Here is a 26,077-nt window from a genome sequence, read left to right as displayed (position 1 = left end):
GCAGTGAGAGTGAAAATTTTAACTACAGCACCAAGAGGATGTCAAGTTCTTTTTTTTTAATTAGAGAGAAAGTACCTCAAGAGAGCTTACTGTTTTTAATAAGGTCACAGGAAGGTTGAAAGCCCCTAGCAATAATTCTTAAATATTTCTTTGATAGGATACTATTACATTGTTTACAATTAAGAAAGGGCAGTCATGAAATTACGGTAAATAATTAATTTTAAGTTCCTGAGATCCCTAGGAATTATAGGTTACTACATTCAATCCTTCCAGTGCAATGATGTGATTCTTAGAATGCTCTTCTAGCCATCCCCAAAGAAAGATCTTGATCTGGTTGATTTTATTCTACACAAATTTGGTACATTTCTGCAAAGACTCATTGTGAATGAGCTTGCACCTGACACATTGTATATATTTGGGTTCAGTGAAAGGAATTGTATTTGTTACCAAGTAAGAATTGCACTGGGTGGGCACCCTTTCTTCTCACACTGCCTCTCTGCTACCAGACCTACTGTTCCATAAGGGAGGAGCCTGGCGGTGCTGAAGAACCCGCAACTCGGTAGCTGACCTGCCAATATTTCTCCATGAATGTGGGGTCAAGGGAGAACAAACAAGTTTCTTCAAAGTTCCCTTCAAATCTACATTCCGAGGAGAAATTTTCATGCCCCATTAGGAATTCAAGTTCCACTTTATTTGACAGCAATTGAGAACAAAAAGCAAATAATTAACCTGGCCCTGAAGAGTCCCTCAAGGTAATGAACATACACAGAAGAACCTGAATTAAAAGGAACTGAAATCAGGCATCTAAGTCAAGATGAACAACTCTGATACAAAAGATATAGTATGTTTTAATAACCACAGCTTCTCTTTCCATTAGCAGGTATGATTGCTGCCACTTAGGGAACTAATATGTGTCTCCTGCCTCCTATTACTATGATAAATTGCTAGTGAAATTTCAAAGTGAGTAATGTCTTGCTGGACATTGGTAATTCACTTAAACTAATTAACATAGTAAAAGATACAATGACATAATCTCTGGATTCATATTATTGTCTATAGCTTGGTCTGCTGTTGCAGACCTGCGGCTAAATCAAAATTAGGATGCTTGGGATGAAAACAGTGTTTTGTTAACATGGTGTTTTAACATGGATCATTTTCCCAGTTGAACATGCTATAAAACAAGACCAGATCAGAGCCGGGTTTTTTTTTCATCTTAATTCCTTTACCATGAGAACAAATTGCCTGAATGTGAGGAAACGATCACTAGAAAACAGAAGAGAGAGTTCACTTAACCACTATGTTTAAAAATGCCTAATACCAAGTATTCTAATGAACTTTCAAAATACATCAACGAGGACCATTTAGGCAAAATGTGGCAAGAGACTTTGGAAAATAAATAAATTGTACTGAAACATTTAAAACTGGATTTCTGTAATATTTAATTAACACAGAATCATAGAGCTTCGTAGTATGAGCTCAATAATTGAGAACAGATGAAGTATTTGGGGTAAAAAGTCATTTAGGTACAAAGCTATTTTTTTTTCAGCCCAAATCCCTGCTATCCTGTACTAATACAGCTATGATAGCTATGATTAGTTTCATTTAACAAAAAGCTGTAGTTGACACCTATATTTTAAAAAGACTTTTTTTTTTTTTTTAACAGACAGAGATCACAAGTAGGTAGAGAGGCAGGCAGAGAGACAGGAGGAGGAAGCAGGATCCCCACTGAGCAGAGAGCCTGATGTGGGGCTTGATCCCAGGACCCTGGGATCATGACCTAGCCAAATGCAGAGGCGTTAACCCACTGAGCCACTCAGGCGCCCCGACACCTATATTTTAATATGTTCCACAACAACATTAGACTTAATAGAGTAGATAAATAATGCTCCTCCAGGAGATGTCAGGCCTTAATCCCCAGAACCCACACGTGTGATCCTATTTGGAAAGAGTCTCTGCAGATGTGATCATGTTGAGAATCTTGAGATGGGGAGATTATCCCGGATTATGTAGGTGCCCCTTAACTGTGTTACATGTGTAAGAGGAAGGCCACGGAGATCTGACCCATATGGCAGAGGAGCTGATGTGACGATCCAGACAGAGATAAGAGCGATGAGGCCACAAGCAAGGAATGCGACCAGCTGCCAGACGTCGAAAGAGCAAGAAGTCTCCCTAGAGCCTCCGTGGAGGGGAGCAGAACAGCTCTCTCACCATCTTGATTTTGGACTGATGTCTTCCAGAACTGTGAGAGACTAAACAGTTTGTGGTAATTTTTTTTTAAGATGTTATTTATTTATTTAAGAGAGAGAGAGAACACAAGCAGGGGGAGTGGGAAAGGGAGAAGCAGGCTTCCCACCGGAAGCCTGACGTAGGGCTCAAACCCAGGACCCAGGGATCATGACCTAAACTGAAGACTGAGCCACCCAGGTGCCCCTGTAGTGATTTTTTTCTGATGTTGGGAAACTTACACCAGCATTGGCTTTTTGTTCTCCTAAACACAACTACAATCTAGTGTCAAGGAGACAAAAATTCCAATGAAAAATGCATTTTGTTACTTAAAAATATAGTTAGTTGTGGTGGCTAACCACTGCAGTGAAATCATATATACTAAGATATATATCTCTTATATTCACCTTATAACTGAAAGTTTATATCCTTTAACCAGTATCTCCCCATCTTCCCCATCCCCAGCCCCTAGTAAGGGAACTTTTTAAAATTCTTTTTGTGTGTGATTTATATAAAGAGATTCCACTCAAATCTCTTGGAATGAATTTTTTTAAAAAGATAATCCTACCCTTAGGTTGTTAGTTGCATTAAAATGTTTTTCCAAATACCTGTTTTCTTCATCTACTTTAGCTCTTGTATTCTTTGGGATTCCAAGTACTATTTATCCCAGTCCTACTATCTCCTTATTTGGAACAATTAAGAGCAGTTTAATAAAATGTTACAAATATCCTACTTTACAGGGGATCTCTGGATCATTTTCTCAATGGTTAGCTAAAATCTTCATTATTCTATGAAACTGATTCTAAGTGTTGAGTTCGATCTAGTACACATTTTATGAATGACATAAGCAGAAATTTGTTTCCTTTTATCCTTACTCTATTTGAAACATCTCCATTCTAGGATAATTTCCGAGTAACTAAAGTTAGAAATATATTCATTGTCTCATTAAAGAATCCCCAAAATGGCTAAGAATTGAGCTTCTAAAACTCATTTTTTGCTATTAAAGTTTTACAGAAATCTGTTAGGGGAAAGTCAGCATGCCTTTTGAGCCATTTCCTGTCCTTGTTCCAGTACTCATGAAAAAGAGGAATGTTTTAGATAAACCAGCTGCTGGATTGCCTAGAATAGTAAATTACTCTAACACTCCTATTTGATGTGATCCTGTCACACTTTTTTTCCAGCAGGATTTCCTCATTTTTCACAACTATTTGTTTCCACTCAAAATTAGCTTCCTACAAATAGCCTCTTGTCAAACGTGTACTGAGCTAAGTGCACAGTTACCATAAATAAAAAAAAAAACTCTAGTTCATTGTGCCCACCTCCCTTTAATTAAAAAAAAAAAACCACAAAACATACCTTTTTCATTAAAATATTGCCTCCTTATCCCAAAATAGATCACTGCTATATAATAAAAACTTAGAATTCTGTGAATTTGGAATTTTTCACAATTATTGAATTATACTGCTAAATGTTTGGGATGAAAAAAGAACACTATGAAAATAAAGGTCATTCATACATCTGAAGAACTAGAATAAAAGTGATTAAAGTGATTCAAACCTCTTACTTACTTATTTTTTGGGGGGCATAAGCCGTTCTTAAGTCTTCTACTTTTTACGGACCCAAACATTGGTTATTTTGTGATATTCTGAGCTCTCTTTCTGAAGTTAGCTCTCTGGGGAACTTCAACGATTTCATGCACGCTCTAAACTGACCTCATCTTCCTGATTGAAGCCAATTCTCTGATGATCTACTTATTCTTGGAAACAAATAAATATTCATAATTTTGATTATGTAATCTAAAGAAAGGGTGTGCACCTGGATGGATCCCTTCACAGTTTCTTGCCTTTTTGCTCAGCATCAACCTTGGGATAAAGGATACACTACCCTTTACAAGAAGGGAGGCAAGTGTCTGCACCTATAAGCATGTCTAGAATATGACATAAATCCCATCTGCACCAATTTTGATGATGTGATTTTATTAATGCATAAATAAAAGTTTTGCTAAAATGTACAACAGCAGTTTATCCTTTCTTTGCCTGTAAAAATGATGGATTCCAGTATCTTCCATTTCCCTACCTGCAAAACTTTCCTTTTATAGTAAAACAGATACGTTTGAGTCTGTGGAAATGTTCTAAAGGAATGACGCTCGTTTCTTTTAAAAATGCTCTGAATGAACATGAATATCAAGAATCCACACTAAAACTTAATGATTAAGGCTCAGAAAGTTTGGAGGATAGACACAAACCATTTATTTTTATGATGTTGCATTAATGGTTTGGGCTTTGGCACCAGCCAGACTTGGGCACACATTTAAGTCCTACAACCTGCCAGGTCCACGAACCATAATCCTTCAGAGAACATCTCTTCATATGGAAAAAAGGGATAATTATCTATTTTTAGGATTGTCATGAGGATCAAATGACTTATATGCAAATACTTAAATGAAAACAAGTATGGGGCCTAACAGAATCTCATTAAATGTGTCCCCATTTAAGTTAGGAAGTTATGGAAGTTAGGGAAGTAGAGTATCCTTTACTTTCAGACGTCATCAAATATTGTGGTCTATATGTACTGGGTCAGAAGTGAGGAGGTGCCTGGGTGGCTCAGTTTGTTAAGCGAGTCCCCTGAGCTCAGCCCATGATCCCAGGGTCTTAGGATCGAGCCTTGCACTGGGCTCTCTGCTCAGTGAAGAGTCTGCTTCTCGCCCTGCCCTTACCCTCTCCCTACCAGCTTGTGCTCTTTCTCTAATACAAATAAAATCTTAAAAAAAGGGAAAAAAAAGTGTGTGGACTTCTAATGAGAAGGATTTTCAAATTTCAAACTGTTTGGACCCCATCAGTAGAAACTGGTATGAAAATTTTAAAGATGGGTTAAATACTGTATACTGGCAAAGCAAAATTAATGTATACACCGTTGGATTTGGGAGCAGTGCAGTAAATTTAGCCCTGCCATATAATGGGTAATGGGAAAGAAAACTGGTATTTGGAGGTATGGGGATTAAAGATTAAGAAGCAAAAAGTTTAAAAAAAAAAGAAAAAAAATTTTTTTACTAAGAAATTCTATTTAACACAAATTACAGTAATACATCTCCATGGATTTATTTGTTCTTTTAGTAAATATTTAGTCTCCACCACACAGTAAGCACTCTGCTTGGTTCTAGGGATAGAGCTATGGGTGAAGAAGATGGATCTTTTCTCGGCTTCCACGGAGCTTACATTCTGATGAGGAGATGTATAATAAACAAATACATGAGTATTCAAGAAATAATACACATAGGCAGGAAACAAAATGTGGAGGTCTGTTTGAAAGTGGTTGGGGCGCCTTTCCTACGCACTGGGCAGGAAGCCACTGAGGGCAATGGCACGTCCGCTGAATCTTGAGCAAAAAGGAAGAGGCAGCTTGAGTGTGACAGGAGGGGATTTTCTATGAGGCAGAAAGAAGCCAGCTTGGCAGACAAAGAGCCAAAGAGGAAGAGGGTGGTGGAAGATGAGGGGGAGCACGGGCGGGCGACTGTCGTAGGAGCTCTGGCTGCTACAGGATTAAGAGTCTGGACTTTATTCAGGTGTTCTGAAAGCTCCCACAGGACTGTGAGCAGAAGAGAGGTGTGACATGTGTCAAGAGTGGTAGCAGGGAGAGCCGCTGGGAAATGGCAGGTGATATGGGCCCAGGCATGCCCAGACAGGCTGGGCGGTTCTCCTAGAGTGGGAGGACATGTACTGAAGACTGACTTAATAAGATGTACTGTGGGGGCGCCTGGGTGGCTCAGTGGGTTAAAGCCTCTGCCTTTGGCTCAGGTCATGGTCTCAGGGTCCTGGGTTCGAGCCCCGCATCGAGCCCCGCATCGGGCTCTCTGCTTGGTGGGGAGCCTGCTTCCCTCTCACTCTCTGCCTGCCTCTCTGCCTACTTGTGATCTCTGTCTGTCAAATAAATAAATAAAATCTTAAAAAAAAAAAAAGATGTACATGTGGGAAATGAGGAAAGAAGAAAAAGAAGAAAAACAACACCTAGGCTTTGCCTGGTTCTCCTGGGAAAGGAGTAGAATTTGGAAAAGGGAAACAAGACAGATGGGGGAGAAGCAGATTTGGGGTGGAATGGGGGAAATCCACGGTCCAATTCCACACGTGTTAATTTAGATTAACGTTAATTGAGATTAACATTAATTTAGATGCTGTCATCCTCACATGATGACAGCATCTTTGTCACATGGAGTCTGATCTTCAGAGAAGGGCTTAGGGCTGTCCTAGGACTCAGACGTAGTCAGAGATTTTTATCAAAGGATGTTTAAATTTTTTTTTTTCAAAAAAGTTGTCACATAGAATGAATAAAAATGAATGAAATGATCACTAATATGGAATAAACACATTATGGTACACCTAAAGACACCATGTTATGCATCCTTAAATTATCTTTAAGAATCCTATTTAGAGGAAGAAAAATAGGAAAATGGGAATGTATTATTAGAATATAAAGACGAAAGAGGTATGAGTTTTATAATCCCACATTTGTGTAAAAGTAGGTAAATTTTAATAGTCTAGAATATAGGGACGCCTAACTGGCTCATCAGTGGACTGTGTGACTCTTGATCTCAGGACTGTAAATTCAAGCCCCATGTTGGGCGAAAGATTACTTAAAAATATAATTTTAAAAAGTCTAGAAGATAAAAATATTTTAAGTTACTTCAGAGTTTTTCAGTAATAAGATTAGAGGTGTTCTGTATTACTTTTTGTATCTTTTTTTGTATTTTCAAGTGTATAAAAATATGGAAAAATTAATGACCATAAAAACATCAGTTAGCCTCTGAATTACAATAAAACTGCAGAACATTTTAAAGAAAGATTCAGCAAAAGCAGCTTAACAGTATTTCCTTTCCTGGCATTACTATAGATTTATTAACAGAAGTAGAAGTATTGATACATTTTCTAATTAATGTGCTTGTATAAAGGTATTGTTTAATTTTTTTTACAACACAGAACATTTCTCAATATTTTTTTCCTGTTCTTTGCATACATAAATTTTTGGCCCCAGAGAATTGTTGCATACAAGTCACTATACTTTACTATTTGTACCTTTCCTTATGAATAAATGGTATAGAGTTAGTCTATGCATCACTGTTAAATTTACTTGGAAAAATGCAATGTGACATCCACTGCTGTTTATTCCAAAACAGAAGGGCCATGAAATGTTTTGTTTCTCCTTAATGGTCAATTTGGATGACAAACTGGAAATGATCAATTGTTTAAGAACTGAGCTCTGCAATGACAAGAAGAGGAAAAATGTGAGTAAGGCACATCACAGTCACTGGAACAGTATATATATATATATACGTATATATATATATATATATACACGCGCACACACACACACACACACACACACACACACAATTATAAAATCAATGCAGTATTTTCCCTTATTAAACTAACGCTACCATGGCCATCTAGTGAAATGTATCAATGTCATCAACTCAAGCACAAGAAGTGCTGAGTAGCTTCCTGCAACAGGAATGTCTTCTTTACCAAATTAAATCAGGTGCTACTCTTGAAATTCTTCCTAACTTTCCCTGAATCTTAAGGAGAAAATCTTATATTTAAAAAACTCAGCCCCATAGGCGCCTGGGTGGCTCAGTTGGTTGGGCGACTGCCTTCGGCTCAGGTCGTGATCCTGGAGTCCCAGGATCGAGTCCCGCATCGGGCTCCCAGCTCCACGGGGAGTCTGCTTCTCCCTCTGACCTTCTCCTCGCTCATGCTCTCTCTCACTGTCTCTCTCTCTCTCAAATAAATAAATAAAATGTTTAAAAAAAAATTAAAAAAAATAAAAAATAAATAAAAAACTCAGCCCCTCGGAATTTGATGTTAAAATTTGATGCTGTGATCAAACTGTCAGTTGTTGGCATTCAACTAAAAACTTTTCCTTATCATAAAGCAATCGGGGGAAATGTGTTGTATAACAGTGTTCTAGGTCAAGGTTAGGGTCAAGGTTAAGCTGAACCCCAAGATCTGATTTTATTTATTTAAAAAAATTTTTTTAAGTTTTTACTTATTTATTTGTGAAAGAGATCATCTGCAAGAGAGGGGAGGGGCAGAGGGAGAGGGAGAAACAGGCTCCCTGCTGAGGAGGGAGCTTGACATGAGGCTGGATTTCAGGACCCTGAGATCATGACCCGAGCTGAAGGCAGACACTTAACCTACTGAGCCACCCAAGGCATGCTCCTACCAAGATCTGATTTTAAATGCAAGTATTTAAATAAATGTTTGTGCCTATATTGGAACATATCTTTAGGAAATACACTGTAGGAACATAAACTGGTGAATTCATGTAAAATGATCTCAACCCAGGTCCAGAATATCAGGGTCTTTCCACAGACTGTGAATAATGGAGACATACCACTTTGCTTATACAACCTTTTCACAGATTATAAAATTCACAGATTTAGGGAAAGTGATGGAGAATGGTCATTGTGAATATCATTTGGCGTCATACTTATGAGTCTAGCAAGAATGATCCAGTGTACAGTGGGGACAAGAGGATAAGGAAGACTGTATCAGTGGAAGAATTCTGGCGATGTTTCTGGTATAAGAATTCACTCAGTCTGTATGGACTGAGCATCCCCTCAGTGCCCAGCACTGCGACAGGTTCTGTCTTGGATTACAAGGGGGAATTGGCAATACAGATGTAAGAGGAGCTCAGAGCCCAATTAGGGACAGGAAGATGAATATAGAGGCAAAGAAGGATTTCGGTTCCATAAATACTTAACAAGTAATGGCAGAGAAGTTGCCTCAGGGGACTAAGAATTCTTTTTTTTTTTTTTTTAAGATTTTATTTATTTATTTGGCAGAGAGGGAGAGATCACAAGTAGGCAGAGCAGCAGGCAGAGAGAGAAGGGAAAGCAGGCTCCCCGCCAAGCAGAGAGCCTGATGTGGGGCTCGATCGCAGGACCCTGAGGTCATGACCTGAGCTGAAGGCAGAAGTTTAACCCACTGAGCCACCCAGGCGTCTGGGACTCAGAATTCTTACATGAGGCCAAAAACTCGGGACCAATATGTTAATGGTTGTGTAGGTATTTTCCAGGCGTAACAGAAGGTGACGACATTCTAGGCAAAGAGGAGAACATAGATTAGTCTAATAGCCCAGTAAAAAGATTGTACATGGGCAATACCTCAGAATACAGACTCACGTTCGAATGCTAGCTGTATGAGTGGGTAGGTCGGGCTGGACATTTTTGGAGAATTTCCTGCACTTAGATACACTGGAGAGCCTCTTCTCATTGAATGTGTCCGGATTTTAATCTCAAGACAAATGGAGTATGGCTATGGGAAATGTTTACACAAAGAGTAAAATATTAATATTTATGTGTTATAAAGGATTCCAACAGCAAGAGAAATGACCCACCAGAAGGCAGTAATGCTGGAGTGAAGAGTTTATTACAATGTTAATTATAATAGTTTGGGTATAAAATCACAGGACCAAATAGTTGTCACGGCAAGGTGAAGAATAGGATTGGTTGTTTGGTTCTAAAAGAAAGAGAGAGGGAGGGTGCATGTGCACAGGGGTTTGGGGGGCACAGGAAGAGAGACAGAGAGAATCCTAAGCAGGCTCCTCTCGCAGAGTGGAGACTGACACCGGGCTCCACCTAGGAACCTAAGATCATGACCTGAGCTGAACGCTTGCCTGACTGAGCTATCCAGGTGCCCCAAGAATAGGATTGTTTTAAAGGACATTAGGTGATAGAATTGTCTGGATTTCTCAGTCACTTTGGTTAAAGAGGCAAGGGAACTGGGAAAACGACTCAGAAATTCCAATGGGCAGTGATGATTACGGGAGTCATAACAGGGAAGAGAAAGAGTGGGAATAAAAACTAAATTCAAATTCAAACGTACAAAATTGGAACTGCTGTTTGAATGCCGTTAACTCATTACTTCAGACGACATTTAGAGAGCAGTCTGGGGGATCTCTATACGATGGCTCTGCTGTCATGAGGGAGATACTGAGGAACCAAGGAGCCGTCTACAGGGACATAAAGGAGGTACTGAAATGAAGATTTTGAAAATGGATGAACTATAAAGGACAATAAAGAAGACAGAATTTAGAAAAGTAACAGTGGTTTTCTTTTTTTGACCGTGGCGCCTAATCATAAACACACTTTACCTCTGACCTGACACCACTATATACAAATACACATGAAACAAAGGTTTTATAAAAAGTGAGAATGGGAGGGCTGCCTGGGTGGCTCAGTTGGTTAAGCAACTGCCTTCGGCTCGGGTCATGACCCCAGAGTCCCGGGATCAAGTCCCACATCGGGCTCCCAGGTCCATGGGGAGTCTGCTTCTTCCTCTGACCTTCTCCCTCTGACCTTCTCTCCTCTCATTCTCTCTCTCACTCTCTCTCTCAAATAAATAAAATCTTAAAAAAAAAAAAGTGAGGATGGGAGATACTCTTTTTTTTTTTTTAATTTTCTCGTGTTTCATTTAAAAATGCTGTTGGCACTCTACTAAGCCGATTTTATGATTGATTCAGAGGTCGCCCTTGAAGTTTGAACAACGCTGACAGGGAACTCAGATGGAAAGACTGGCTTTGTTCAGTGTCCAGCTGAACGCAGAAGTCTGAGTGTCAGGAGCGATGTGATTGAGTTGCCCTTCTCATTAGCAGGCTAAAGAGTATCTGAACAAAGTGGGAGGCTCTCTACTCAGTGGCTTTTCCTTACTCTACGCAGCGCCTGAGGCTCTCCAAGCCCACAGCATCAAGGAAAGAATGAGATTAAAGTCCATGATCCAGTTCCTTTTCAAAGTTTAAAAAAAATAAACACCTGTGGTAATACAGTCTAAGGGTGTAGTTGATCTCTCAAAGAAATTGGTAAGCAGGGGGATCATTCAACTCAACTAACATTTATTTGTTTCCTCCTCTGTGCCCTCTGTTAGGTCCGTTATTAAACGAAACGAGACTGAGACAAAGTGAAAGTTATTTAAAGCTTTATTTTATGCCAAGTATTAGAAATCAGACTGATTGGCCAGGGGAACGAGACTGAAACAAAGTTAAAGTTATGCAAAGCTCTATTCTATGCCAAGCATTAGAAGTCAGACTGACAGGCCAGGGCCGCCTCCGAAGAGGGCGACCCCTCCCCATCTTACAGACTACCTTTTATAGAGCAAAAGTCTGGCCACACATAGGTGGCCAATGAGATTGTAGTCATGTTAGGTCACACGCAGGTGGCCAATTGAATTACAGTTTACCCTATAGTAGCTGTTTGACCTAACCTATTACTCTGGTCAGAATTGGTGCTCAAGGTTGGCGCCCAAACAGTGGGGTTTACATTCTTTGGTGGTTAGGGAAAAAGTATGTGTGTTTCTTACTGATTGGATGTCTCCACCTGGCCCGACTCCGTCCTGTATTCTGGGTTCTGTTATCAAGAACTGGCTGACCTGGCCTTGTATTCTGGGCTCTGTTATTAGGAACTAGCTGACCATATTTTACTGGTTTCCCAGACTTGTTTCTAAGTAAGTTTCTCTGGGGGGAGGGGGGCAGGGTCAGTTTAAGTTTTACTGCACAAACAACAAAATGGCTTTTAACCAAGATGGAGTCGCTCTGGCTAAACAGGTCCTTACCCCCTCCTTTGTGTTAATTTCCCACTGAGAGTTCTAACAAAACTGAAGCAAACAACCTGGAACTTCTATACAATGAGTTCTTTCTTGCCTGAGACTTACTGTCTTGCAAACTAATCTTATGTACTTTTTCCTTGAGGAAGCTGGACCTCCAGCTGAATTAAAAAAGGCTCTAACACTATGGTGAGTGTTGTGAAGTGTGTAAACCTGGCGATTCGCAGACCTGTACCCCTGGGGATAAAAATATATGTTTATAAAGCTGTAAAAAAAAAAAAAAGAAAGAAAGGATGAATCCCCAGGTTTTTGTAGCAACATGGACGGGACTGGAAGAGATTATGCTGAGTGAAATAAGTCAAGCAGAGAGAGTCAATTATCATATGGTTTCACTTATTTGTGGAGCATAACAAATAGCATGGAGGACAAGGGGAGATGGAGAGGAGAAGCGAGTTGAGGGAAATTGGAAGGGGAGGTGAACCATGAGAGACTATGGACTCTGAAAAACGATCTGAGAATTTTGAAGGGGTGGGGGGTGGGAGGTTGGGGGCACCAGGTGGTGGGTATTGTAGAGGGCACGGATTGCATGGAGCACTGGGTGTGGTGCAAAAATAATGAATACTGTTATGCTGAAAAAAAATAAAAAAATTTTAAAAAAAAAGGCTCTAACATATCTTAAAAAAAAAAAAAGATTTTATTTCTTTGAGAGAGAGAGAGCACACACACATGAGCAGAAGGAGGGGCAGAGGAAGAGGTAGAGAGAATTAAGCAGACTGATCTGAACGCAGAGCCTGAATCAGGGCTCCATCTCATGACCCTAAAATCATGACCTGAGCTGAAATCAAGAGTGGGACGCTTAGCTGACTGAGCTGCCCAGGAGCCCCAAGACTCTGATATTTCTACAACTTGTTTAGTGCATTTTAGTAGACAAACACTAGGAGTATTAGATACGGAAATGCAGCTGTAATTTCTCTACTATTAGCGTGCTATACCTGAAAGGTTGTTAGTACACAGGATGGGGACTTAATAATAAGTACTTTGTCAACAATTTTTACTTTGGCAGAAATCCTTTGCTGTTGGGCTCTGTATGGAGGAGTGGAAAAAAAAACAAAACTAGCCCCGATGAGCTATTCCTGTTCCTCCACCTCAGCCCTGTTTTCCCCATTGTCAAAAAAGCCATTAGATATTATCTTTTGACTACATTATTTTTGAACCTAGGTTATGTTAACAAGCTACATCTAAAAATCCACTATCAAGAAAGGCTGCAAAATCTTTTCTGCCCATTTTGCATCAAGCACGGACTTTTACATCAGTGACAGGAAAGTTAAATGATCTTGGTTTGGGAACACCACCAAAATCACGTAGTCAGAGAACCTAGAAAGTAGGTAAGTTTTCAAACATGAAGCTGCGCTTCAAGAAAAGAAAAGAAATATATATATATATATATATTTAAAGATTTTATTTATTTATTTGACAGAGAGAGATCACAAGTAGATGGAGAGGCAGGCAGAGAGAGAGAGGGAAGCAGGATCTCTGCCGAGCAGAGAAACCAATGCGGGACTCCATCCCAGGACCCTGAGATCATGACCTGAGCCGAAGGCAGCGGCTTAACCCACTGAGCCACCCAGGCTCCCAGAAAAGAAATATATTTTTAAAGGAATGCAGAGCCAGGATGTTTCGCATCTCCCCCAGGAGGAATGGGTGGGGGACCTTCAGCAATCGCCACAATCGAAGTAATCGGAATTTAATATCCATTTATTTGCTCGGCTTAAGAGGTCATTATATGGCATCCAAAAATCACTAAAAATGATGGACTCACACTTTTTACACTTGCAAAACTAACTCAACACAGTGTATGGATGACCTTTTTTTTTTTTTTTAAAGATTTTATTTATTTGACAGAGAGACAGCCAGAGAGCGAAAACAAGCAGGGAGAGTAGAGAGGAAGAAGCAGGCTTCCTGCCGAGCAGGGAGCCGGCTGTGGGGCTCGATCCCAGGACCCTGGGATCATGACCTGAGCTGAAGGCAGAGGCTTAACGACTGAGCCACCCAGGCGCCCAGATGACACTTTGTTTATCTAATTTTTCGCTTATTCCTTTCCTCACAAGCTCTAAGTACACAGTCATTGCTACACTTCTAATTAAGTAATGTATATGGATCAATGACTCTGGTTCTACAACCAACGCTCACATGATTACATAATATAAGCTTAACCCATCCATGTTACTCCATGCTTCAGCAGAGAGAACTTCAACTTCAATTGAAGAACAAAAAATTGGAATTCCTTCTCTCTTCTCTGTTATTTTTTTCCCCCTTGGGGCTCAAGGTGTGTGAGTTTTCTGTCCCCATTAGCCCCTATAATTCCCCTTGGTACTATCAGATGTTGCACAAAATAGCCTTGAGGACTTCTCGTTTAGATTCTGGAGCACCTACAAATCACCTTACAATGAATAAAGAAAACAAGAGTGGAAACACATGAATGATGTTCAAACAAAGACTGATTGTTTATCAAAAATTTCATTTCTGGAAATGATCAAAGTAGGGAGTTTTGATGAGTAAGAATTTCCAACTTTATAATTTAAAACTACGCTTTCTAGAAAGTTCAAAGAAATATATTTTTTTTTCTGCTATAAAAAGCACCTGCTTGGGGTGCCTGGGTGGCTCAGTCATTAAGTGGCTGCCTTTGGTTCAGGTCATGATTCCAGGGTCCTGGGATCGAGCCCAGCATTGGACTCCCTGCTTGGCCAGAAGCCTGCTTCTCCCCCTCCCACTCCCTCTGTTTGTGTTCCCTCTCTCACTGTGTCTCTCTCTGTCAAATCAATAAATAAAACCTTTAAAAAAAAAAAAAAGCACCTGCTTTTATGTAAAGTTAAATTTATTACTATTTGTATATACATATATTTAATGATATATATCACTATAAATAAGTTATATATAAATAAGTTACACACACACACACACACACACACATATTCAACTCCCTCCTCCATACCTCCTGCTCCCCACTCCCCACTGGCTACCTAGAAAACTCAATGAGGACAAGAATTTGTTTCTTCTTTTCAGGGCCTGCTGCATAGAGGTAGGTCCAGAAATATTTGTTGAATGCATAAAGAGAATACTTGAGTTCTCCAGCCTCAAATATTTAACTAATGCAATTTAAATCATGATTTTTCTTTCAGATTATTTAGTCCCCTCAGGTTTTAAATTACTCCAACATATTATAAATACCTTCTTTACTTAAAAGCAAGTGTTAAAACCACTGCTTCTTCAATACTATCTCTGCTTCCCAGGCTTTTTTTTTTTTTTTTTAATTACATTTATGTATTCCTTGTTGGGGGAAATAGAGCTATTGAGTGCACATCTAAGGGAGAGTAAAACAGTGTTAATATCTGTCCATCGGAGCGAGAGGCAAAACATAGACAAATCAACAAAATTCCTTTCAATTGATTGAGTTGAAAAGAGAGAATTAATGTGAGAGACTTTCGTGAGGTGTACAGAAGACATTTGTTGAGACCAAAAATTTTAGGGTCAATTTTGTGAGAGCAATCCATTTCTCTATGAAACACATGCTGATTTCATAGCATTTATACTGACCATTCTTATGAAAAAAAAATAATAAGACCTAAGAATATAGGTCAAGTAAGATTTATTTAATTTTAAGGATAAACTGTCCAGTTGTAAAGATGCATTTTTCATGCATTTTCTGAAAGACACCTGCTTGTATCTGTCACTGAAAACACATCTCAAATAAGTACAGATTCTCATTTTTATTCATATCAGTTGTTGCAGAAGGATAAAAGGGGAAAACTTTAATTATAATTTTATAAGCTATTTATTCTCTAGAATATGAAATAAACATGGCCGAAAACCTGAAGTGCATTTTACTTTCAAAATTAATTTTATTTCAAAAATTAAATTATATTTCTATATTCATAAAATATGATATGCCTCCATATGTATGTGGCCATCTTGTATCAAAGAGGTCGTTATAAAATTTAGATTATGTAAGTTCGCATGTGAATCAGTAATGTACAATGTGTATTATACATTTGCTTTGTAAAAAGAAGGTGATAAGGCTGTCCCTGCATAGCTTTTGTGAAAATGGCCTGATGATGTGGCACAATTTGAGATGAAACCCAAATGCGTAGTCACTGGCTCGTAGATGGTCATCACCATTATTATTACTCTATTTCAACATACAACTGTAAGTTCTTTAGCTAAAAAGAATATCAGAAAATAGTCACTGAGATATTCTAATCTTCAAATACATAAAATAAAGACTTAAAAATTTATCTGGAAACAATCTGGAAATCTTCCAAGTGTTACCTTTGGGAATACCAAAAACCCACTTCTTTCAATAATGTATTATTCTTGCTGTATTGTGCTCTGCTTACTGGAGCCTATCAAAGCTTTAATATTGTGATTACATTAGTCCTATATTTCTACATTAGTCCTATGTTTCTGCTTACACAACTAGATAAATATTCATCAGTCCTACATTAGTCCTATACTTGTGCTTACACAACTGGATGAGTACTCTTGATACATGATTCATTCAAACATTATCCCTTTTTGCTGGCAGCATGTCAATCTAAAATAGCTCATGCATTTTCCTCTCTTAAATACATCATGACTGGCTTACTGTTTTCCACTTGCCTACCTACAGTCATCTGTGAACGCTGAATGGCTTGAGATACCCTGTGTTACTGAAATCAAGTTTGCTGTAGTTAACCTGCACTGACTCCTCTTTATATAACTGATGTACATTAGGGAACAAAGATGAATGTTGAGTGTTAAAATACTGGTTTAGAGGACCCAATGGTCTTTCTTGTAAAATGGTACTATTCAAGAATCAACATTAAATGATTTGAAGTCTGCTTCTGAGTTATATACAGCCACTAAAATAAGTTTTCAGATAAAATTTCTTGTGGCTACATCATGAGGGTTTTGTTTACTGACTTAGAGATTTTTTTGTTTGGTTTGGTTTGTTTTTTTTCCCCCTGTATTTCTTTTTCTATTCTCTCTCTCTTTTTTTTTAAAGATTTATTTATTTATTTTAGAAAGATAGAGAGAGCATGCATGTGCGTAGGGAGGAGCAGAGGGAAGGGGAGAAAATCTTCAGGAGACTCCAACCTGAGTGCAGAGCCTGATGCAGGACTTGATCTCAAGATCCAAGATCATGACCTGGGCTTAAACCAAGAGTTAGATGCTTAACCAACTGAGCCATCCAGGCACTCCCATCTCTGTATTTCTTTAAAAAAAAGAAAAAGAAAAAGCTGAAACCTACAGGAATGTTGAATTACTCAATATACACATCCCACCTTCCCCTGTTCTGATTAATAGTACTTTTCTTCCATGGATGTGTATAAAACCCGCCTCCTTTAAAAGGACACTCCTAAAGCCACCAATAATTTTTGAGATAGACATCACAAATATATTATGCCTAGGAAATAAGCAGGACAACATGAGAACTCATTTGTTTAGATGAGCACCTTGACTCTGCTTTTTCTTTGTATTATACCCTAAATCCTAATACAAGACTTCAAGATGTGAATGTTGACCATGATGAAGGACTGAAAGTATGGAGCGATGCAGAGCCCTGTGGAAAGAGGGCAGAAGAAGCACCAAGGTCATCTCTCACCCAGGTCCCCAAGCACACATACATGGAACATGGGCTGTTAGCTAGGAATTCCCCTCCAAAACTTTACACCCAAAAGCCTCCTCCACAACCAAGACTGTCCTCATCCTGGGCAAACTCTTAAAAGCTAACCCTACTGCAAAAGCAAACAGGAAGGATAACAGAAGGGTACAAAGCAACTACTGAGAATATTACAATCTGAATTATAAACAAGACAGGTTAAATTTATGTATGAAAGACTCTCTGGGTGCTGATATGGATGGACACAGAGCTGGACTAACCAAGCAGCATCACTGTTCCAGATGGTTTATAATTAACACGTGAGGCAAGGGGACTTGGCTTTCCATTCTGAGTGCTACACAGCAGTCAGACAAATAGCTCTTGGCTCAGATCACTGTCCCAAATTATCAGTATTTCCCACCTTGGGGAAAACAAATGACGATTTGTTTGAAATATGCCAACCAGTACAACCACTGAACTTTGTCCAATATGAGCCGAATGGACAATACCTTAAGTTTATTCATAACAACAATAAGCATAAAATATGGATTAGACACCATGATCATGGAACTGAAAAAGCAAGTCCTTCCTCCCCATTGTTTTGTGACATATGTTCTGCATTTCCACCTCTTTTCTTCTTTTTTCCCTATTTTTCTAGAAAAGAAAATCATTTTAAATGCAGTAACAGCCTAATCTTTGTAACAAATTAAACATTGGGCTGATATGCCTGATAGGCCTAAAAAGGCTAATGAGTTTTTTTTTTTAAGTCAGGATGCCATATATAAGTTCTGTTTGCATTGTATGATTTGATTTAAATTATTCGGTTGTCTTTTTTGAAATTCTGGATTTAACGAAGTAAGTCTTATAATTGGGCACATTTCTAAAAGTCCCCTAAATATAACATATGGCAAGAAGGACATTTTCAGAATCAGATAATCTCTGATTTAAATTACTTCAAAACTGCATTACATAATAATTTGTGATTCTAACTTCACAGGTATTGGCTAACATTCCTTGCCAGATGCCCTGGTAAACCATCCTAAGCAGTATGAAGTATATTTCAACTATTTCCTTTTTTCCCCCAAAAAACTGAGACTTCAAAAGGTTCAGTGACTAGGTTCCACCATGAATTAATAAATAGTTTTGAACCTAGGGCTTTCTGATTCCAAAATCTGTGGTGGTCACCATAATCCCACACTTGTCCAGTGAATAATAACCATTAATACTGATTAGTTACTAAGCATCACACAGCTCTCCTCAGCACCTGACTCTACTAACTCATGTAATCCACACAACAACCCTATGAGATACAAGTTCTTATTATTAGACCCATTTTACAGATGAGCAAACAAAGGCAGATAGAGGTTAAGTGACTTGTCCAATACTGCAAAGCTGGAAAAATTAAAGAATTGGGCTGCAACCCCAGTCTGACTCTAGACAACCCCCCAATATGTAAGGACTATGCTACAATATTACCAAGCGAATATATGCTACCTGTTACTAAAGATTTTTTTCACCTAAATGCAAACACTTTATTCATGTAATAAACCATTGCCCTTTCAATAATAATCACCTCCAATTTCTGGAGAATAACTTGGAAACCAGTCTCATTGCACTGGTCTGGTTATATAACAACTCGTTTAATTTTAGTGAAAAAGTCTTTCTCAATCTTACTAAATATATTTGTTGAGATTCTTATTTTCAATCTTTTACTTTAAACTGAGTAGCTGTGTTCTGTTAGCAAAAGAGAATAGGCAGATGAGGTAGTGAAGAGATCGCAGTGAAAAGGAATTAAATGTAGCAAACCAAATGAATAATTCCTGATGGAATTTCTGTATCATTTCCTTAGTATCCTGAAATGAAACTATACATAAAAAGGATCTAATGTATCTTTTCTCCTCAAAGTGTAAATACCCCAAATTAAGTATAATAAGAAAGTATCCTGGAGATCAGGAGCAGAAACCCAATTCTTTTTTTTCTTTTTTTTTTTTTTTTTAAGATTTTCTCCATCTACCTGACAGAGATCACAAGTAGGCAGAGAGGCAGGCAGAGAGAGAGAGAGAGGAGGAAGCAGGCTCCCTGCTGAGCAGAGAGCCCGACGCGGGGTTCGATCCCAGGACCCTGGGACCATGACCCGAGCCGAAGGCAGAGGCTTTAACCCACTGAGCCACCCAGGCGCCCCCAGAAACCCAATTCTTATGGCTGGTGGGGACTGGCATTTGCAGTGTGCCTGAAAAACATGTTCTCAAAATTTAAACATCATTTTCTCAAATACGAGAAATTCATTTTAGTGATTAATTAAAATTAAGTATGATTTTGTCATTTATGTTTAGGGGAATAACACACAAAATATCAAACTGTATTAACCAACTTAAAAGCAGAGTATATGGGGATTAAGGAAGGCACTTCTTTTTTTTAAAAGATCTTGTTTTAAAGGGAGAGAGGGAACAGAAGCAGGGGGAATGAGAGAGAGAGAAGCAGGCTTCCCGCAGGGAGATTGATGTGGGGCTCGAACCCAGGACCCTGGGATCATGACCTGAGCCAAAGGCAGATGTTTAACTGACTGAGCCACCCAGGCACCCCAAGGAGTGCACTTTTTATGACGAGCAGAAGGCGATGTATGGAAGTGCCAAATCACTACATTGTACACCTGAAACTAATGTTACAATGTATGTTAACATGACTGGAATTTAAATTTAAAAAACTTAAACAAAAACAAAGTATGATCACAACTTTTATCCAATTCCCTAGTTGAAATATGAGTCAACCACAACCATACCATTTTTATGGAGTTTGCAGTTAACTAATAATTTCACAGTATTAGCTCACTGGACCTATATAGTAATCTTATGAATTAGGTAAAGCAGAAATTCTTCCTCTCATTTTGCAGCTGGAGGAAACTGACGCCTGGACTATACATGGATATAGTATATCTTAGTGTTATATGGAACTGGTCAAATGAGAAGATCAAGGTTTTCTAACATAGTATAATTCCATTTCCATGGCACCATAAACATCACATGTCAATTACCATATGGCAGTTGGGTAAGCAAAAGCATTATCAGATGTGCTGTTGGTTAAAACTACAATAAAATCGAACCATTTCCAAACATTCTATTAGGTGAAATTTTTATACTGCCAGATTACATGATATTAAAGAACCAAAAGACATTGCAACTTTCCAGTGACATTTTTCACTCAGTTAAAGGAGAGGTAAAGTTCTGTTCTTCTAAACTCTGCTACAGAGATGTATATGTACTATCTTACTAATAGACATACACACACGTAACAGATCCATTTTAACGGGTTCTTTCGTGTTGCAATAGGTTGGCACAAACCAGAATAAATCTAGCCATATTCACAACATCAACACGAACATATGTATCTTACACATTTTTCATTGTAAGTGTATACTCTGTTGAAGAGCTAAATGTAACCACATAAATGATACTGAATAGAAAATACCTACTAGTGAAGGGTCTTCCAGGTGTACATCACAACAGGGACCCTCATACTTCCGTCAACCCACAGCTCACTGAGCAACTCGTAACCGAAATGTGTGCCATCACTGTTCAGATCTAAAAAGAAACACAAAGAAATAGCAAAGTTAATAAATGTTTTTCTATATCATTTATTGAAGAGTAGCTTTCCAACCTACAGTATTAAAAAAAAAATGTTTGACAATCCAACAGAGGGGCCTTGATTCACATGTCTCTGCTTTCCCCACGATGCACAGTATAGCTGTGGAAACACACTAGGCAGTCAATAAGTAAGTCTGATTAGGAAGTAGTAAATGTAGTAGTAAATTGGTTTAACATTACTGGAAGGTTATACATTTATCAATAAAGAACAAAACAGGAGCACCTGGGTGGCTCAGTTGGTTAAGCATCTGACTCTTGATTTTGGCTCAGGTCATGATCTCTGGGTTGTGGGATCGAGCCCTGCATAGGGCTCTTTGCTAAACGTGGAGCCTGCTTAAGATTCTCTATCTTATCTTATCTTTTCACCTCCCACCACTTTCCCTCTTGAAAAAAAAAAAAAAAGAAAGAAAAAAGAACCAGGGGTGCCTGGGTGGCTCAGTGGGTTAAGCCTCTGTCTTCGACTTAGGTCATGGTCTCAGGGTCCTGGGATCGAGCCCCACATTGAGCTCTCTGCCCAGCAGGGAGCCTGCTTCCCCCTCTCTCTCAGCCTTTCTCTCTGCCTACTTGTGATCTCTGTCAAATAAATAAATAAAATTAAAAAAAAAAAAGAACAAAACAAACAACAGGTATATTTGACATCCTTGGATGTAGAATTTTTTTAAGGTCTACATGCTGAACATTCTATCAGGCCTGTGTATGGCTTTTTTTCAGTCTTCACAACAAAGCTGCAACACAGTCTTTTCATTTACAACATTTAAGATCAGAAAGTAGAGCCAGTGGCCCAACACTCTGACCTCCAGAGCCAGGCTCTTTCATCACAGCATGTGGAGTGTAGAGGCACATGCATGGTCCCACGCTTACTTGGACCCTTGGACCCCATCTATCCTCCAATATGAGTAACAGATACAAAGAGGACCAAAGGAAGATGAATCTCCTTGACCTCTGCACCCCTCACCCCACGGTCCCTGGATGACAAGCATAGTACTCTGCTCATCACTGTGGGGAGAGCTATAAAGTGAGCTTTCATTTTGGGATTCAGGGTTGGCCACATGTAAATATTTGCTGAGTAAGTGAATGAATAAATGGCAAAAACCAGGAATTGGCGTATCTTTTTTTGTCTAAATTCATACTCTTGGGCGCCTGGGTGGCTAAGTGGGTTAAAGCCTCTGCCTTTGGCTCAGGTCATGATCCCAGGGTCCTGGGATCGAGCCCTGCGTCGGGCTCTCTGCTCAGCGGGGAGCCTGCTTCCCCTCCTCTCTCTCTCTGCCTGCCTCTCTGCCTACTTGTGATCTCTGTCTGTCATAAATAAATAAAATCTCTAAAAAAAAAAATTCATACTCTTGTTTGATCAATGCTTTCCTTTACTTGCCAATGTTATCTTCCCATTTGCAACACAAACTCAAGAGAAGAAAGTTTAATATCAATGATCTGAAAAATCATGGGAATTAAGGTCAAATACATATACTCAAAGAATTACAAAGTGATCAGTAATCAGTTTAATTTACTTCATTGCAGAGGTTCCTGAAAACAGCAAAAGGTTAACAACCAAAGAAATTTTCCAGAGAAAAAGAATTCGCCTTTTACTCCCAGATCAGATATCAGCTAGTGAACAGAACCTCGCCACCTTCCCCTATGACCAGATCCTTTCGTGGGTCCTCCCCTAGCACAAAGACAGGAGCAAACAAAAATGACTAAAGGCTCCAGGAAGGAACTGGCAAAGCGGCTCTGGATTGGAGACTCTCACAAGAGAGCTACATCAGACACCCCAATGGTCAGACCCCAGCTGACCCCACGGAAGAGGGAGGGAGCGCTGCTGGCGCACTGTCTGTCTAGAGCAGAGACTGACGGACTGCAGCCTGCCGCATGTTTATGAGCTAAGAATGGGTCCTACATTTTTAAATCGTTGAAAGGAATCAAAAGAAGCCTGCAAATTATTTGAAATTCAAATTTCAGAGTCTATAAATAAAGTTTTATTGGAACACAGCCACAGGCATTCATTTCCATCTTGTCTCTGGCTGCTTTCATGCTACAATGGCAGAGTTGAGGGGTGGTGACAAGTAGCATGACTCGCAAAGTCTAAAATATGGACTATCTGACCTTTTATTGAAATGGTTGGCTGGAGGGATCATCGCCTTTTTGGAGGGGATGCTATTAGGGATACAGGGTGCTTTCAAGCAGACTGGAAGCAGGGGATGGGAATCTGATCCTCCCAGAAGATGAGGAGTCCCAGGGGCAATGCAACAGCTGCAGGGAGTATGGCCAGGCTTGTTGGGGGACAGCGGGGCTTTTCCCTGGAGGAGGCGCCAGAAAGGTGAGACTCAGCCACACTCAGTGTGGCACACAGGCTGGGCAATTGAGGACAGATGGAGTGTCATCCTCCAACAGGCTGAGATGTTCTCACTGGCCATATCTACGGATGGATAAAGGGGTGATGAAGGTAAGCAAAATAAAGCATAACACCTATAAAAAAGAATCTGTTGTGATGGGCACTGGGTAGTGTATGTAGGTGCTGAATCACTAAACTCTACACCAGAAACCGATATTACGCTGTATTTTTAACTAGCTGGCATTTAAATAAAAACAAAAAATAATAAATAATTTAAGGATCCTATTTAAAAAAAAATCTGCTACGTAGCACAAGGAAAACCATGCTGTCTTTATGAAGAGGAAACATTTACGTTTGAAAGACACCAAAGAAAGTGAAAATAAGTTTTGTAGAACATCTATTTTGTACTCTCAATGAACTCTGAGACAACACAAAACACAATCCCAAAGATTTCTCTTCACAGAATTAAACCCAAATAAATGCAAAGCCATTTAAGTGGTTTCCCATTTAACTATTAACTGCATCTTGGTGAAGAGAAGAGGAGTTCTGCTTTCAAAGTCTTGGCCCTGAACACCAAATCGACCATGCGCTTGCTGTATGACCTTGAACAACTTCAATTCAAAGTCTCATTTGCATCACCTCTATAACAGGGTCATTCTAAAGATTCTAAGAAAAATACACACAAAATATCCATACTGCCTGTATGGGAAATATCACATGGGAAGTATGTGATATTTTCACCAGCTTCCTACCTTCTTTCAGGGCTCGCCCTGTTCAACTTCCCACCATCCTGTACTAATACTCAGCCACCCACTGTGCCAATTACAGTTATAGGAGAATAGCTATTGCATAGGTAGGTCTCTCCTAACTTTGCATTTTCTGCTTTCTTTGGGTAGATTGCAATTTTTAACACCGAGCCCTTTTCTAATCACACTGATAAACTGGTATTCACTTGGAAAAATGTTTAATTCAGTAGTGAATTTTGTAGCCCTCCTTAATCACCTGGGCAGAATTATACAGGCACAACCTTTTGTGCATAAATCTATTATTATAAGTTATAGTGTATTCTCTATTAATGTGTGTCTTTCCCAGAAGGCTGTATCTGCAGCATCTTCATTGATATGGTATGCTGTAATATCAAAAGGACCAACTATGGCCTCATAGAGAAGACAAACAATACACACTCAGATGACTGTGTGTGCACATGCGTACACATATGTATACACATACACACACACACACACACCACATACACTTCTGCCTATTACTGGCATAGCAGTGTAGACCACACCCAAAGTCTTTTGACTCTTGCTGAACAGACAACAACTCCTTCATGCCAGTTGAAACCTGAGTGTAACAGTGACTTCAGAAATGCTTAGTGCACAGGGCATCTGTTATTTGTTGAAAGAATAAAGAAGAATGAACACAAGAAGAATGCAAAAGCAAACCCGGTAAGGATCTGGTGTATAAGAAATGAACACTTAGCCCATTCTCAAGGACACCGACTGTTTAATTGGAAATCCATCTGGAAATATGCACAAAATTGTATACATCTCTTCAGCTTATCAAGTTGGGCAAATCAACTTCAGGAGTACTTCTCAATGATGATCTTCCCCACTTTTTGAACATCTACTATGTGCCCAACTCTAGTGGGTACATCCTCAAGGTCAGCTATTTCCAGGCATTTTTTTTTTTTTTTGAAGAGGAGGAACTTAAAGGTGAGCAGTGTAGGAAGTTTTTTCTTGATTAGTGTCACACAAAGAGTAGAAACTTAAGTATATCAAATTCTAGGCATTTCCATATAACAAACTAAGCTCAGTGTCTACTTCGTTGAAAGAGCCTCTTAATAGAATACTCGCTGTATAAACAGTCAATAAGTGGTGGTTATTGTTACTACTGTTATTATAATCCAACAAAAGGGAAACAGTTTATCACTATGGAATGGTATATTGTGAAACTTATATTATGCTTTGTTTGCTATAAGAAATATGGAAGTTATGCTAACATAAGTGTATGTGTTTATAAATGCAGAATATAAGAAGCTATGATAGGCTCATTAAAATCACAGGCAATTTCATGTAAAGGAAATAATAAATATTGGAAGACACTATGGCAAAAATAAGATGGGATTGTAGCTAACTTATTTGAAGTTCATCAATTTATTTGAGAAAAGTGCAAACTTGCTTGAGTTCAAATTTATGTTTTAAAAAAGCAGACATGACTACATTTTTATGAGTGGTGGTAACATCTCAGACTTCTCCATATTTGAAATCTCACTTTTTCTGTCAGCAAAGGAAATGCTTACTGTAGTTTTACAAAGAGCTATTTTTTTGTCTATTTATTTTGCTGTTGGAGATGGAATCATTTAGAAGCAGATTTAAAAAAAAAAACACACAAATTACTGAAGCTAAGTTCTCTCTGGAATGGATTCATTTAAACCACCTACTCTACTTAAAATAGACAAGTTTACCTTAATATTTGCCAATTAGCATAAGCAATCAACACACTGAATCTGACTCCTGCCCTTGGAGGATGGATGGATGGAGATACATATATATATGTATATGTATATATATATATATATATATCACATACAGAGCATGCTGTTTTAGTAGAACCACATCAAACATAATGACAAAAGTCATTGCCCGCAAAGGGA

General features: G+C 38.9%; 1 protein-coding gene across 6 annotated transcripts in view; it reads right to left on the bottom strand.

Annotated features, from left to right (window-relative positions):
- The window catches only part of CHRM3 (cholinergic receptor muscarinic 3), a 506,410-nt gene that overhangs the window by 343,227 nt on the left and 137,106 nt on the right, over positions 1 to 26,077 (bottom strand). For 4 of the 6 annotated variants that reach the window (XM_047703263.1, XM_047703262.1, XM_047703267.1 and 1 more), the window contains exon 2: positions 20,921 to 21,029. The gene's annotated coding sequence lies outside the window, so the exon portion shown is untranslated. Of the gene's footprint in view, positions 1 to 20,916; positions 21,030 to 26,077 lie in introns of all 6 variants that reach the window. The other 2 variants (XM_047703265.1, XM_047703264.1) reach the window with 1 other exon arrangement.

Source organism: Lutra lutra, chromosome 14, assembly GCF_902655055.1.
Source record: "Lutra lutra chromosome 14, mLutLut1.2, whole genome shotgun sequence".
Lineage (NCBI taxonomy): Eukaryota > Metazoa > Chordata > Mammalia > Carnivora > Mustelidae > Lutra > Lutra lutra.
Note: the sequence above shows the minus strand (reverse complement) of the source record. Positions and strands in the feature narration are given on the sequence as shown.